Below are 17,355 nucleotides of genomic sequence, written 5' to 3'. Positions count from 1 at the left end.
ATTATTGGCTCATTATTTAGACTTGTATGCCACTTTGCCATATAAATATGCTCAAAGGTTCAAAACAGAACAACAGCAAAAGAAAGCAAATCAATGCATCATTACAGTAACAACCCAAGACCAAATTACTTCAAAACAGAACACAAAAGATCCAACAAATGACTCAGTTGGATTATATGAATGTGATAATATTTTAAAGTCATCATAAAAGCCAAACTGTCCACCATACAACAAATAAAATAAGCATCCCAATGTTGCAGCAGGCCAGCAATAATATAACCACCACCAATGCCTGGCAGTACAAGACCAAACACTACAAAAACTAACAAAGCATATGATCATTTTCATAGAGGCTAAAATTTTAAAGTGCACACTGATCCTGGCAGTTTGATCACACAAAGAACAAAGCATGTAATAAATCTATACAGTGGTACCTCGGGTTACAGACGCTTCAGGTTACAGACTCCACTAATCCAGAAATAGTACCACAGGTTAAGAACTTTGCTTCAGGATGAGAACAGAAATCGTGTGGTGGCAGTGGGAGGCCCCATTAGCTAAAATGGCACCTCAGGTTAAGAACAGTTTCAGGTTAAGAACAGACCTCCGGAACAAATTAAGTTCTTAACCTGAGGTACCACTGTATAGTGGTACCTCAGGTTACATACGCTTCAGGTTACATGCGCTTCAGGTTACAGACTCCTCTAACCCCAAAATAGTGCTTCAGGTTAAGAACTTTGCTTCAGGATGAGAACGTGGTGGCAGCAGGAGGCCCCATTAGCTAAAGTGGTGCTTCAGGTTAAGAACGGACCTCTGGAATGAATTAAGTACTTAACCCGAGGTACCACTGTATTGCAAAGGGCAACAAGAATTTGCAGAAGCTAAAAGATAAAATGCACACATTTCCTACAGGAGCATCTCCCACTTAGGGAAGTGGGGCATGTAGACCCAGGACACATGCAGGTGGTTGTTTAATTGTCAATGTGTACACAACATGTAACTGATACATTAATAGCACATCTGAAGTGGATTAAGGTCACATTCACACCATACATTTAAAATACCGTGATGCCACTTTAAACAGTCATGGCTGCCCCAGAGTTCCCGGGGAAGAGGGGTTGCTCGTTCTAGCGTTCTGGAAATTGTAGCTCTGTGAGGGGAGAAGGGGTCTCGTAACAACTCTCAGCACCCTTAAACAAACTATAGTTTCCAGAATTCTTTGGGGGAAGCCATGGCTGTGAGACAGTGTGAAACAACAGGGCAAGCTCCTCCTCTTACCCATTTTTCATTTTTACACTCTTAAAGTTGTTTACATTCAGGTAGCTCTGCTAAACCTTTGCTTGTTTTCGCCCCCACAAAAACACAACCTAAAAAGTGATGTCTTTAATATTAGAGCAATCTGTAAATACCTGCTCAAAGAAAATGATGTTATTGCAATGATGGGGTTGTGTTTTCCCTCCCTACTTATTCTCGCATGGGTGACCTTTTATTCCTCCTTAAATCTTGTCCTTCTGTCCTCTTCAGAGATTTTAAAAATGTCTTGACACCTTTTTGTTGGAGGTAAACCACCATTTAATAAGAATTTTTAAAAAAGCCACCTACAACCTGTCAGACTCCTGGCAAGTGTTGAGAGTTAAACTAGCAATTTCAACAACCTTTGCAGATTTTGATGCCTCAGCTAAATGTGCTGGTGGCTTTCTCCCTGGCCTGGCTCTGGGGGGGGGAAATTAGGAGTCCTTAACAATCTGCCTCAGGGGAAAAAACAACAACTTTATTTATTTATTTAATGAATATCCTGCGTTTCCTCCTAAAAGGAACCAGGGCTGCAAATAACAAACAATAACATCTTTAAAAACAATTGCAATTCAGATGCACAGTGTGAAAGATCTCTAATCAAAAGACTTATTGGAAGAGGAAAGCTTTCGACAGGTGCTTTTCCAAAACCCCAAACTAAAATCTCAGCTGGAGAAAAATCCTGGCTTCCCTCTTTGAGACAAGAACTCAGTCTTTCATGGGTCACTAGACACAAAAACGGCATCCTGATGTGCAGTGCAATACAGAGCCAGCACACCCACTCACGAGGACTCCAGGTTACTGAGCAGGGAAAGATGATGGAGAAGGGGGAAACCATACACACTTTTCTTTCTTAACTTATCGAGGTACATCAGAGTGGATGGTGCAGGGGATACCCTCAGTGGGCGCCTTTCTGTTTCTGTAACCTGAGATGGGGAAGGACATGAACTTCAAACAAAATTATTGTGAGATGCTTCTTTTTATCACATCTGCCAGGAAGGAAAAATAAATACACAACTTCCTTCAGAACAAAATTAAAACGTGGCTTCTCCCAAGAAAGCTGCAACATTGGCACACATATAACTGAAACAGCTTTTCTCGTAAAAGCCCTTGCCTCTTCTAGCCTAGGTACCTGGTCAATCCTTGTTGTGTGAACATGGTCCACCACCTGCTCCAGGGTTGTCCATAATTCGGAACCATCGGTTGCAGTGGTGCTTGAGCTTGCGAATTGTGTTGGACCGTCATGACTTCATCATTGTTTAATTAGTTTTCAATCTGGTGTTCTCAGAAATGGGGGGGGGGGGGAGTCCCATTCCACCTGGACTTCCCCTCCTGCCTCCCTTTACCCACGTTCCCTATTAATCAGAACTTTGATTAATTGTTGCATCGTGGTTTTCTTTAATCTGCATATATACTGTGTGTGTGTGTGTGTGTGTGTGTGAGAGAGAGAGAGAGAGAGAGAGAGAGAGAGAGAGAGAGAGACTTGTTGACTGTTAAGTTGTGGGTGAACATATCAGACGACACAGCGATTCTTCAAACAGCTCTTATTTATTCACAGGCCAGAACAGAACTAACTGAAGGGTTTAGTCAGCCTGCTTATATAGAGCTCCTGTACAGCGTAACTGTAACAATTTTCTAAAACTATCCAATCACTGAACGTCACTTTCGATCCCTTATTTGCATAACTATCTACAGTATCCCCCTACTGGCCCAGGGTGAGAACTTCAGTACATAACATTGACCACCTTGGAATAATTTCTATCTTGAAAGGCAGACTAGAAATACTTGCAACAAATGCATAAAATAAACATATTGCCATAATACAGGAGCCAACAGTTGTGGTAACCTTTCTAATTTATTTATTATTATTTTTCACTCCAAGTCCCTTTTGATGATGCTACCTGAGGCTGATGGGAGTTGAAGTCCAACAGCATTCAGGAGGACTGTCCATGCCATAAAAGGATATAACATGGAACAGCGTATCATCCTAAAGAGGCATATTAGGGGTGAAGGCGTTGCCTAAGGCAAGCTGGACCCAATCTGAATAAGTCTCCAAAGCAGGCAGGGAGAACCTGTGATGATGTTGGACTTGAAGTATCCCCATCCCTGACAACTGGCCATGCTGGCTGATGGGAGCTGAGGTCCAATAATCAGTCAGTTTGGGGTCCAATAATATCTGGATGGCTACAAGTTTCCCTGTTTTAGAGCCCTGCATATTGATAGCTAATGCTGTTGCACTGGAACTCAGCTGATAAATTAATCATCTCATATTAGTTAACGACCAAGCTATATACAGTCATATCTCGGGTTGAATATGCTTCAGGTTGAGCGTTTTCGGGTTGTGCTCTGCGGCGACCCGGAGGTAATGGAACGCGCATGCATGGACCGTCATGACTATCATGACGTCACACACATGCGTGGAAGCGGCAAATCGTGACCCTCGCACACGCAGACGCAGGTTGCATTTGCTTCAGGATGTGAACGGGGCTCTGGAACGGATCCCATTCGCATCCAGAGGTAGCACTGTAGTTCTACAATAGCAGCAAAACTCACAACAAGGCCTTTGCAATAGTGGAAATAAATTTAATAAATTCTACAATTTAATAAACCCAGGGCAGTTTAGGAGAATTTCCAGAGCAGCTCTGGGCTCCAACTGACTTCTTCTGTCCTCTCCCAGTCCTGGGCCCAAACCTTGACCACAGCCATTCACACCGTGCTCAGATGTTCATCAAGGAGCCTGTATTAACCGCCCAGTTGTGTTATCAGGAAATTAGCCCTCAGCCAGTGGAAACGTGCGCTGCCAAGTATAACACTCTTAAGTAAATATGGAAACAGAGATCATTGTTTATGGTCCACCTATTCACCCATCCGAGTTACAATGCCTTGCAGCTTCCAAAATGCTGGGAAGCTGGAGGTTAAAAGTACAGAGATTATAATTTTTGTTGTTCTTGTTCTTTCTGCTCTCAAGAAAGCCACATGCTGGATCAAACTCTCATTGAACTCTGAGCATCTCTGCATGAACTTCACCAATCATGGCTGTACATTGTTGTTGTTGTTGTTATAATATTAAGATACCAGAACTCATTCAGGCCTTTCTGAAGGAAAGGTTGGGTTTGGGGGCTCTGGGTCGACTGCTCTCATTGGGAGGAAACTCGAAAACAAGGAGGACACTACAGTAAGAGTCAACCAACAGTCCAGATACCTTCTGGATGTGGAATGGAGAAGGTGCCATCTTGTCCTTTGCCTCAGGCAGCAAAATATCTTGGGTCAGCCCTGCTTACCCTCCATCCTTTTAAAAATGCAGCTTCTTAAATATTGGAAAACTGTGATCAACTTAGACTGTCCAAAATGAATACACAAACCTGGAATTGATTTAGAGTCCCATCCTGAAAATATGTATGCAATGCAGGGCTCTCTGAGTGATCTTAGCAGGTGTGTACGAAGCAAATCAGTAAATCAGAAAAGCTTCTCAGCTCTCCGCTTGCCTGCCTGTCTTCATAAAGGTTTCACCAGCTTCTCTGCTTAGTCATTGATTTGCAGAGCCAAGAGTGTCAGAAAGACCCTAAGCCATTTCCATGGAGTGGAAGCTCTATTTTTAAACTTATCCTATGCACAGTGACCGAAAACAAATGGCACTTCATGTTGTTGTCTGGTTTTGGTCATATTCCACCAAACCTCACTGAGTCTTCATTTGCTCCTATTTGAAAGCCATCCACACGTATCTGCTCATGAGAAATTGTTATGAATGAGAAACTTGTGATCACTTAAGAGAGTATGGCACCTTTCCAAAATGAGCCAACCCAGCCAGCTGCAATCCTAGTTTATTTTCTGTTTGTTTCTTTATTACATTGATTTCCTACATTTCCTCCAAGAATCTTAAGGTGGTGTGCATGGTTTCCATTCCGCCTCTGCATCTTCACAAAAACCCTATTAGGTAGCTGATGCTGAGAGGTGATGATCAAATGAACTTACTCAGTAAGGAAAGTTTTTTCCTGGTGCTTAAAAGTACAACCAGATTTAGTGCTGACTTGTTGCTGTCTAGTAAAACAATAGGGAGACAAAGTTTAGAAGATGGTTTGAATAAACCACTAATATTATGAAGGCACCCATCTCCATAAGCATTGACAGTGGTCAGTGATCAAGATGGAACGCAGAGGAGATAATCGCTGGGATTCTGGCACACAAACATCTGCTTCTTTGAAGGAATGTTGTTATTTTTCCTGTATTGGAGCAGGAAGATGACTCACTGGAACAATTTCATTTCCAAGCTGCATAACTCCTGAGCATGGCAGACTTCCCTTCATAGACACCATCGTTCCTGAGATCCATGAGGAGAGGAGGGAAAGTTAAAAGCAGGAGAAATATAATTTGTTGAGTGGATAATATACAGGCTACAGCTCTGTGCAAACAGCCATTGATTTTCCTGTAATCTCCTGGTTTGAATAGCTCATGGCTGCAATCCCCAAACAGCTGCTTGAACTACCTACCTATATTCTGCACAGATTTTTTTTTTAAAAAAAACAACAACAAAGAGTTGTTGTTGACATTTTCTGTGCATAAGCTGCCACCATGTAAAAGGAGAGAGGCACAATCTATGATTACAGTGGAGAAATGGCTCTAAAAACAAAGACGGAAAGATACAGCCCTACCTACTAGGAAGGAATGGTTGATAAAATTATTGGACTTAGCTATGATGGCAAAGTTAACGTGTTTAATTAGAGAAAAATCATTACTAGCATTTATTAAGGATTGGAAACTTCTTATTGACTTTTTGGTGAAAGAGAAAATGAACTTGCAATATCTGGATTTGAAGACTGAAAAAATATTGTCTTATATAAAATAGAATAGTTGTATGTGTGTGTATGAATGAATACTACGTTTAGCTGCAGGACAAAGAATCAGAGGACTTTTGATCTTTTTCCATTTCTCTCTCTCTCTCTCTTCCCCCCTCCTTTCATTTCCCCCTCCCTCTCTTTCCCTTTTCCCACCTTTCTGCCTCCATTCTTCTTTAGGTTAGATTTTAGAAATGTTTATTTTACTCTGGCGTATTATAAAATGACACTTTGTATTGAGTATGAACTTTTGTATATCTTTGGACAAGTTATCAATAAATATTGATATTATAAAAGGGATGGGGGCATTTATATATTTTTGCCAAGAGTCTCATTGAAAATCAATTTTTCTTGATTTTACCGTTTTATCTTTTGTAAATGGCTTTGAGGGTTTTTTTACAATCAAGCAGTGTATACATTTTATGAAACAAACAATGAATAAAATTACAGTAGTGGAAAGTGTCAGGCGTCACATTCCAGAGTGAAGCCAGCTCCCACTGTGGGCAGATCCAGACCAACATACAATCACACACCTTTCACATGCACACAAATATAAAACCACACCTATTTTCCATGGAAACAGAAGCATGCAGGTCTTAATGACTCCACTCAAGTTTCACTTTCATTTTCTTTGCAGACATTTTTCTTTGGCAGTTTGGGGAAGGGGAACCAACCATCTAACATCCTTTATCTCTCCTGGCTCTGCAAAAGTACAGTGGTACCTTGGGTTACAGACGCCTCAGGTTACAGACTCCGCTAACCCAGAAATAGTACCTAAGGTTAAGAACTTTGCTTCAGGATGAGAACAGAAATCGTGCGGCAGCAGGAGGAGGCCCCATTAGCTAAAGTGGTACCTCAGGTTAAGAACAGTTTCAGCTTAAGAACGGACCTCCAGAACGAATTAAGTTCTTAACCCAAGGTGCCACTGTACTCAAGTATCCCAGCAGAACACAAACAAGGCCAATGTACTGTGGAACTGCAAGCCCTGTCTTACTGTTATTTATGACATAATGATGATAATAATAATAATAATAATAATAATAATAATAATAATAATAAATTTATACCCCGCCCATCTGGCTCTGCTTCCCCAGCCACTCTGGGCGGCTTCCAAAAAAATATTAAAATACTGTAATACATTAAACATTAAAAGCTTCCCTAAACAGGGCTGCCTTCAGATGTCTTCTAAAAGTCTGGTAGTTGTTGTTCTTTTTGACATCTGGTGGGAGGGCGTTCCACAGGGAGGGCGCCACTACCGAGAAGGCCCTCTGCCTGGTTCCCTGTAACATCTTGCACTGAGGGAACCGCCAGAAGGCCCTCGGCACTGGACCTCAGTGTCCAGGTAGTTGCATTTCTTTACCAAACATAAAAATACAGTTGCATTTTGAAAAACTGTGTCCATGAAGTTGCAAAACACATGGGCTCTATTTTCCAGATTTGCAAGGAGTGCAAGGCTGGATCTACACTGACCTTTGTAACATTATCAGAACGATGTTAGATATATCGTTCTAAAACGTCACAGGGCATACTGTTAAATTAAGAATGTTCCTTACCTTGTTTTCTCCATCCAAACACAGTTTCCCTACTGCTGGTTCCTGCTTGCTCTGCAGTGCCTTCTGGTGTCACATTTTAATAACGCATTATTAACGTTACAAGCAAAACGTAATGTGTCTATCTACGTTATGAAAATCATTCTTTAACCCTTCCTTAACTTCATCAACCATGAGTGTAGATCCGCCCCAAATTTCCCTCTCTGCTTTAACCTCCTTGCAGAGGAAAACTCGGCAGTAGCACATTTCTCACACCAGGAAAATCCATTTCTCTCTCAGCTGCTCCCCACGGAACAGCTGCTGCTTGGGAGGACTAGATAATGCCTGCCCACAGCTGGCATAGAGAAGGGGTTGCACACCCCTAATGTATATATAACATTCTGATCTGCAAATATTTTTTCAATAAGGCTATATAGCACCATATCAAGGCTCCAAACCCACTTTAGGGTCTGAACGTATCAGAAGATATTAGCAAATCCGCTCCACTTCCCCGTGGGGAGGAGTTGCGGTGGACCGCGTGGTGGGGGACTTAGTCACATGAGAGCCCGGACAGCCAGCCACGTGAGAACCCGAACAGCCAATCCGCTGGCTGGGGGGGTGGGGGTGGCCGGGACCATTTAAACAGAGGCGCCAGCCGGAGGGCTTCCTCTTTGGCTCGCTTCCTCAATCACCCACCCTCCCTCCCTATTTTGCAGGTTTTAGGCATTGGCCTTGCTATGGACCTCAGTTGGTCGCCATTGAGGGGCCTTGGCAAATTGGCACTGGCCATTGGGTTTTCGCCTACCTTGTAGCAATCGTCACAACTTTCTTAGGGTTGCGTTTAGGCATTGTTTAACCTTGTGATGGGGAGGGGAGGCGTGGCCATCACCTGCCCCTCCAAGCTTAAAGGAATCCAGGGGTGTTGATCTTGTCCTAAGCCCAGGGTGGGGCTAGGGCCATGACACGACTCCGATGGGAACACCAGGGGGAGCTCGAGTTGGTCTGCATCAACAGGGCTCCCCCTTCCGGACTTACCGGACTTCCTGCGCATCGGGCAGGAGTCACATATAGTCGGGTCCATTCAATGCCTAAGCCAATACAGCTCGCATTCTGTAATCAATAAAGTTGTGGCCAAAATTTGCCCAATAACATTAACCTAATATCTGTGTCCTTGTGTGTGTTATTTCTCAACAAAATTGTGGCTTCAGGGTCTTGACACGCAACCATCACCCAGCCATCCAGTAAGGTACTAAGGTTGTTTGTGTGACCATCATGATACGTCAGCAACTCTATGCCAGGACAAATTGTTGTGGTTGCTGGGCAATAGGCAACCACTGAGCAAGAGTCAGGAGACATGTCCAGGAGAAGCCAGGAATGAAGGATTTGTTGCAATGGATAAACTAGAAATAAAATACTTCCAAATAAGTGTATTTTGGAGCAGACGAAGAAAGTGAGAATAAAATGTTTATTCTTGGGGGGGAGGGAGCTCAGTGAACAAAATATAGCATTTTTCTTTAAGAGTGGTTGTATATAATGTGATCACCTGTCTTTAACATCCAAATCTCTTTTTTTAAAGAAACAAATTTATTGGCACACAGGGGACCGCACGGCAGGGGACAGTGGCTAATTTGGACAGTGACAAAGAGCCCTTTGTATTTCTTGACTCAAGTGCTTTCACACCTTAATGAAAAGCTGCTTCTAATGGACAAAGCTTTGAACCAAGCCCTTGTGCGTTTGCCAAGGATGTTTTCTTAGAAGTGTTGTAACAAAAAAAACAGGAATCTACATCTTATAAAACAGCTTTATTTGCAGGCTTAATGAAGTAATTTGTTGAGTCACCTCTTCCTTCCCTTTTTGTCTGTTTTCACTAGTGACCCTTACTAATTTGCATACTAATGTACTCCTGGCAGCCATATGTTATGGACAAAGAAAGCAATACACACATATTTGATAAAGTTTGATTTTTCTCCCCAAATGGTTGCAATATGACAGGTCTTCTTGAGCCTGGGAAATAATTATAAACTGTTTTTGCCTGGGGGTAAAATTTTGCTGCGTTTGCTAGGAGAAACAGCGAAGAAATTCACTCCAGCCAAACATGAAAATGGATTCATATAGCTATTATCAAATTTCAACCTCCTTCCTGCACTTTAATCTCTCTTGCTTATTGATCCACTAATCATGGTGTCATAGTTAGAAGCCTCTTCTCTCCCCCCCACACACCACCCCCCACTCTCCCTTTCTAGGCTGTTGCTAGAATTGGATCTGCGATGTTGAGGTCTAGTGCCTGGTTTGCCTACCGGAACTGGGATGATTATTTAGGGAACTTTCAGGTCTTCTCTGAGATCTCCTCTGATTGCCCATTTGCTTCCAGGCCAAGGTCAAGGCATTACTATTAGTGTATAAATCCCTTAACGGTTTTGGGCCACTTTACTTGCTGGATTGCCCTACCCCTTATTTGTCCACTGGACACACACGCACACCCCATTTCCATGATTTAATTTCCCACATAAACCAATGAGACATCCTTCATCCCTTCTGGAGAGGTGGGCAAACGCAGGTGGTGCTGTGGTCTAAACCACTGAGCCTCTTGGGCTTGCCAATCAGAAGGTCAGCTGAAATATACTCTATTTGCACAATGGGCCCCACATGATTGGCTAATTCCGGGATTCTCCTGTAGGCCAATCAGATTACGGATTCACTTCCACCTGGAGCTGGATTGGGTGGCTCCTGTGGAACAATCAGACTGCTGCATTCTGGGTCCTATTGTTCTAGGACCAAGCAGACTGCTGCATTCTGAATCCTATTGTTCTAGGACCAATCAGACTGCTGCATTTTGGATCCCATTCAACTCAGTACATAACACCAGCAGTTTGAACCCCCGTGATGGGGTGAGCTCCTGTTGCTCTGTCCCAGCTCCTGCCAACCTAGCAGTTCGAAAGCATGCCAGTGCAAGTAGATAATTAGGTACCATTGTGGCAAGAAGGTAAACAGCGTTTCATGCACTCTGGCTTCTGTCATGGTGTTCCATTGTGCCAGCAGTGGTTTAGTCATGCTGGTCACATGACCCAGAAAGCCGTCTGTGGACAAATGCCTGCTCCCTCTGCCTGAAAGCAAGATGTGCACCACTTAACCATCCAGGGGTCCCTTACCTTTTTACCTTTACTTTCTGGAGGGGCGGGGGAATGCAGGCATAGCCAACTGCCTGTAATATTATTAAATACCAGCTCAGCAACACAACTCAGTAAAGTTTTGGTTCAAGCATTTAAAATCATGATGCTAACTACAATTGTGGATACATCTCAATAAGAGAACAAGGGTGTTGAGCTTGCAGTTTGTTCAGTTCTTTTAACTGTTTATTGTGGCAGGAGAAACAGCATATGTGTGTCTCAGTTAATTCATTTAACACAGAAATCATTGCTAGCTTGGCTTTTCTACTGCATTAAACCTCTCTTTGGGGGCATCCATCCATCCATCCTTTGTTAACTCATAAGCTTGACATGCTCGATGGATGAAGCTATTATGGAAGCTTCCTCAGCTCTTGTAATGACACATGATAGGCTCAGGTCTGTAATGTACTGTTATCATACTTACCTGAATGGATTAAATTATCCGTCTTTCAGAGCACAAGGCACCCAGTTTCTAAAAGCCCAGCAAGAAGAATGATTGCAGATTGCAGAGGAGAATGTTCATTTTTTTGCTAAAACAATGTGAACTGAATTCAGAGCAATTATGATCCCAGTGTTTTGATGTGATTAAAAAGCTTGTTTCCCTCAAAATTACACCTTCATAAACACAAGATTTCTAACCAATGCTCATGCAGATGTGTATTTATTCCTGGATTTTGCAGGTCTGTGAATTACCCAATCTTGTGAGGCACGGTGTTAAGATGTTGGACAGAGATGGGGGTTTTTCTCCCTTCCTCAAAATACTCTGCTTTACCTTCAGGTAACCAGTTACTGAGGAACAAAAGCAGGAGAGGACTTTTGCCCTTATGACCTGCTTATAGACTTTCCAGAGGCATCTAAATTGATGTGATCCAGCAGTGCTCTTCAAATAGTCTCATGAAAATCTCAATTTTTTGTTTTGATTTCCGAATTTGGTACGGTGAATGTGCAGTCACAATTGAATAAATGTTATTGCTTGCAGCCATAGGTCATTGCTTACAGTACAGATAGAAGAAAAATGTCTGAAACATAGGCATACAGCATGACCAGTTAAGCTACCAGGACAAAGTACGACGAAAACAACAGCTTCCAAAAGCTTTCTCTTTGATCAAATTAGTGCATCGCTTTTACAGCCCACTGCCACTTTTTGCAAAAGGCCTGCAGGGATTTTCTTTGCTCAATAAGATTTATCTGAGTGTTGATAAACCACTGCACAACTTATATTGGCCATACTAGTGCACAGGGACATCAAGAAAGTCCGCTGCAGACTTAGCCAATGCTCTCCATTCATGGATACACATAAAATGTCTGAGTAATATAAGGATGTAAAGGATTTACAGTGCAGGCCTTCTACAGGACTATAAAGAAGAGAGCCCCATTGAGTTAAATGGGATTTAATCCCAGGTAAATGCAACGGATCCATAGTTTATCTAGAATTAGTTTCCATTTCCACAAAATGGAATGAAATAACTTGCCCTCTGATACTCGTTTGCCCAGGCAGGCGCATTATGTGACCCATGAGAGCAGCAAAAAAACCAGACTGTACAACGGTGATGGGATAAAATCAGGCCAAATCTCTATTGACAGTAGCAGGCAGGGCAAGGGTTGGCATGGCACTGGGTCCCAGGTTCAGTTCATCATTCCACAAGCCCCATGTTGATGGAATGGATCCGCTGGGTATGGAGCGCTCCAAACCTGTACGATGGGAGTCAGTCAGTGTTGAACCTTGCCATGGTACAAGCCAAGCAAGGAAGGTGTCAGGGTGGGACCAAGGTGCAGATTCCAACCAGGCAAATGCCAAACCCACGCTTGGACGTGCAATGGTCAATCATCCCCTCAGGCCCCTTGGGGGGGGCTACATTATGTTGATCCTGTCCAATGCCATTTCTGCCCTCATACAAACAACATTCTTCTGCCTAACAGAGGAAAGCCATAATTTCACTTTGGGAAGGGCGGGGGGGGGGACCCCAACCAATTGCCAATCAGGTTGAGAGAGAGAGAAAATTCCTTTCCAGCCTGTCAACCAATGACCCAAAATTGCTTTAACCTGAGGGTGGGTGGGTGGAAAGCTCACAAAGCTCCAGGGGAAGCAGCCTTATATAGGCTTTCCTTCCCTCTCTTCAGCAAGGGTTCATGTGCCCAGGTTTATCCCATGAGCCCATCACATAGAGGAGAGTATATCTGAAGGAACATCTCCACTCCCATCATTCACTGAGGTCCAATGCCAAGGGCCTTCTGTCGGTTCCCTCACTGTGAGAAGTCAAGTTACAGGGAACCAGGCAGAGGGCCTTCTCGGTGGTGGCACCCGCCCTGTGGAATGTCCTCCCACCAGATGTCAAAGAGAACAACAACTACCAGACTTTTAGAAGACATCTGAAGGCAGCCCTGTTTAGGGAAGCTTTTAATGTTTGATGCATTACAGTATTTTAATATTTTGTTGGAAGCCACCCAGAGTGGCTGGGGAAGCCCAACCGGATGGGTGGGGTATAAATAGAAAAGTATTATTATTATTATTATTATTATTATTATTATTATTATTATTATTATTTATTGTGGGCAAAACGTTCCTTGCTTGCTTGCTTGCTTGCTTGCTTCTTTTACCCAGTAGCTTAGTTTAAAGGTTGTCTTCCAACCCTGGCTAGTTAGAAATGCCACAACAACAGATGAGTGCATGCTAGAATATACTGTTACGATGAAAAGCCCAGCAGTGTAATAAATTACTATAAGTGTGCATGTGTGAAAAATCGTCTCTACTTTCAACCTTTCTATGGGTAATTTGAAATATTGGCTTTCAGCAAGTTGCCCTGAACACTTCTGATTTTCGGCTGGTTACTTTACTGGCACAATTGATGGCTTTCCGTGGCATGGAAAATATTTCATCCTGCTTTATATGTCTTATATAAATTGGAAAGTGGAAACACAGACAGCAAGGGTGGGGGGAGGGGAGGTGTGATAGCTGGAAGGAAGCAGATACAAAGCTGATCACCAAGCAGATGTAGTATCGGGGCATGTTTTTTGAACACCGACAGAACTTCTGCCTATTGCTGTTAGGATTTCTGGGCTGATTTCCACAATCACCAGTGTGTGGTAACTGCTAGAAATTTGTGGAACCTGCTGAATTATGATTATTTTTTTACTATACATGGTAAATTAAAATATTCATCTCACACACATATACACATTCTTCCAATCTGAGGGCCAAACGAGACATGACAAGTGCATATTTGCATTTATATATGCCTTTTTTAAAATGCAAATAACATCAGCTGAAGGGGTGGGTGTGTGATAATGATGAGGATTGCAGCAGGCATATGGGGGAATGTAACCTTTTCCTTCCCTGCTGGAGTCCTAAGGAAAATCCCTCCTCTGAAACTTTGCACTGGGAAGAAATCTGCAAACCCCACCCAGCACTAATGGGGCACTTGCTCCCAAGGCCAACACTTCAGAGGAGGGAATTTCTTCATGATTTTAGCAGGGGAATTGAAGAGTTCAATTCCCCATACACAAACTGTTGCAGCCCTAATAATTGCCACATACATTTTTTAAATGTGAATTCCATTTGAATTAAAATGCAGGTTGATAAAATTTAAAGAGATAGAATGGCAATTTCAGAAAATAAGCTATTTCTTGCTTGCTTGCTTCCTCCCCTCCCCTTCCCCCCCCCACCACATACCATTCTAATGCTACCAAGGTGGACTAATGATATAAGTACTTAATGAGTAGACCTGGCATCAATAATAATAATAATAATAATTTATTATTTATACCCCGCCCATCTGGCTGGATTTCCCCAGTCACTCTGGGCGGCTTCCAACAAAACAGGAAAAATACATTACACGCCCAAGCTTTTTCAATAGGTAGACCAGGAGTCTGAAAAATCCCAAAGCATCCTGTATATGTGTATGTTTAGGGAGGGGAAGCCTAGCCTCCCATGTTGGGCATTGGGATGGAAAAATATATATCTCTATCTATCATAACTGTTTCCGACACTTCCTCCAAGGAACACAAGATACACGAGATTTTCCTTACATAACATCATTTCATTTTTTTCAACAACCTTGTGAGGATCTTTAGGCTGCAAAATAGTGACTGGTCCAAAGCCATTGGCTCAATGGGAACTGGAATCTAGGTATCCCAAATCTTTTGCTCACTGCCGCAGCATGGCTTAGCCCTTGAGGTTCCAGGATAACTAGACTCCTCCTTCAAGGGGGAGGCAAAACAGCTGGGAAGCAACAGTCCAGATCTCCATCCCAGATGGTTGGCCAGCCAGCTGGCTGATGCCTCAAGCCATCCCTGAACAGTGTGCACTGGAGTCAGGAACTGCTGACTAACCCATATGGCGATGGGACACTTGTGGAGAGCCATTGTGGTGCGGTGTGGTGCTTGGAGTGTTGGACTAAAACCTGAGAGACTAGGAATCTAGATCCCATTCAGCCATGATTACCTCACTGGGTGACTTGGGGCTGTCACTGTCTCTCCATCTAACCTACCTGGCAGGGTCAGTGTAAGGCTAAAATGAGGAGAGGTAGAACCCTGTACTTTGAGCAACTTGGAGAAGAAGACGGGGTATTAATAAAACATCAAGTCATGCCTACTGATTGAACTCTGTGAAGTGTGAGATTCAAGAGGGGGTTGTTGTTGTTGTTGTGTGTGAAAGAAGCAATGGCAAGAGATCCAATGATGCAATGATTTGCAGCTGTGGAAAAACAATTTAAGCCACTATCAATGTAAGCCTGGTTTGTGCACCAAAATAAAGGAGAGACAGCTGATAGGCACGGCTAATAATGTTAAACTGAAGGAAGTTGTACCTCTTTATCTGCATTGCTAAGGCCTCTGCTCTATGACATAAACTTGGCTTTGACGGGTTTTGGCCCAGGGAAGCTGTTGGCATCATTTCCTGACTCACAGAATTGCTGTATTCTGAAGTGGAAAGCTACACCCAGTGAATTGAAACAAACAAACAAACAGGAGTCTGGGCGCGCGCACGCACACACACACGCGCACGCACACACACAATGGCATAGAAGTCATTGCAGCAATGGAATGCACAAACTATCATCAGGTTGGCTTGCTTAAAAGGCAGACTGAATAAATCCTCACTTGTTCCTGGTGTCTGCTGAGCTGGATGAAGACCAAGGCTGCTAAACCAGTGCTAGAGTATCTCGGCTCACAGGAAGCCCCAGATAGCTCAGGGACTGCATATAAACTCCGTAACAGCCCTACCTCAGAAATATTTAGAGTGGTTAAAGCAAGTCACCCTTGGGGGGGACAGGATTGGATCTTGGGTGTGTAAAAGGTGCTGTGGCCAGGAGTGCTTTTGCCCAGCTTTGGCTAGGATGCCCTAACTGTGCCTCTTCCTGGAGAATAGAGATCTGGCCACGGTGATACATGCTTCTCATTTCAATTTGTGCAATGCACTCTCATGGAGCTACCCTGGAAGACTGTTTGGAAACTTGAGGGGTTGTAAAATGCAGCCACCAGATGGTTGTCTGATGTGTGCTTTATGAACTATTGAAGAATAATCTTTTATCCACTGCACTGGCTTCCAAGTTGCTCATTCTTGCCTATAAGGCCTTAAATGGATTGGGACCAAGAAAGACCACCTCCGTCTCTTGCGAGCATGCCTTAAATGTATGATCTCCATCAGAAACCCTGTTGTATGTCTCACAATTAGGAGAAGCTAGGCTCATTGGTACTTGGGACAGGGCCTTTTTGGTTGCAGCACCCCTCCACACTGTGGAACTTCCTCTCTTGGAAGTTCAAGTTGGCCTGAACTTGCAAAACTTTCAGCAGGCTGTAAAAACTTTTTTTTCTTTTGCCTGGCCTTTGATTCAAAACAATCTGCCCTCCAGTTCTGTTTCAATAAAGATTTTGTCCTGTTTAAGTGGTGTGTTGTTTTTTTAAAAAAAATTCCTGTGTTGTTTTTTATTACTGTATATTGCCAGGTTGCGGGGGTGGGGATGGTGTTCTTGTGAGCCAGAAGGTAATTAATAATCAATCAACTGCTTAGGGGCTTACAAAAAAACGACATCAACTATCTCTTATTTCCCAAAGGCCACAGCACCGTCATGATTTTGTGATTTTATTCCACCACCACAAGGGATGAAATGTTTACAAGATAACTGAGTTATCATCGCCCATGTCCATTTAGCTTAAATATTTTTTCACCCAACCAGCCCATCCTCTCCTCCCCATTTCCATTCCTGTTTTCACGTCGCATGTCATTTGCATTAGGATGTGATTTGTACTTAGATAGATAGCGGTTGAGCTTGCACAGTCTTTTGGAAAATTGAGGCCTGGGCCCGACACACAGCTTCTGTTTTGCTTCGTGCGAGACAGCCAAGAGTATAATCAGAGCAAGCATTTTGAATAACAAAAGATGCCAAGGAGACTGACTCACTGTTTCCGATTTAATTAGCTTGGATCAGGATGTGGGGCTCATAAACACATATTGGGAAGGGGGACTTTATATGACACAATTATTCACAGAGTCCGTGGGCCTCAGTTTTGCTTTGCCTTGTCTCAGACTTCCAATCTCCT

This window comes from Podarcis liolepis, assembly GCF_965112155.1.
Source record: "Podarcis liolepis genome assembly, chromosome: 9".
Classification (NCBI taxonomy): domain Eukaryota; kingdom Metazoa; phylum Chordata; class Lepidosauria; order Squamata; family Lacertidae; genus Podarcis; species Podarcis liolepis.
The sequence above is the reverse complement of the archived record's forward strand: the minus strand, read 5'-3'. Positions refer to the sequence as shown.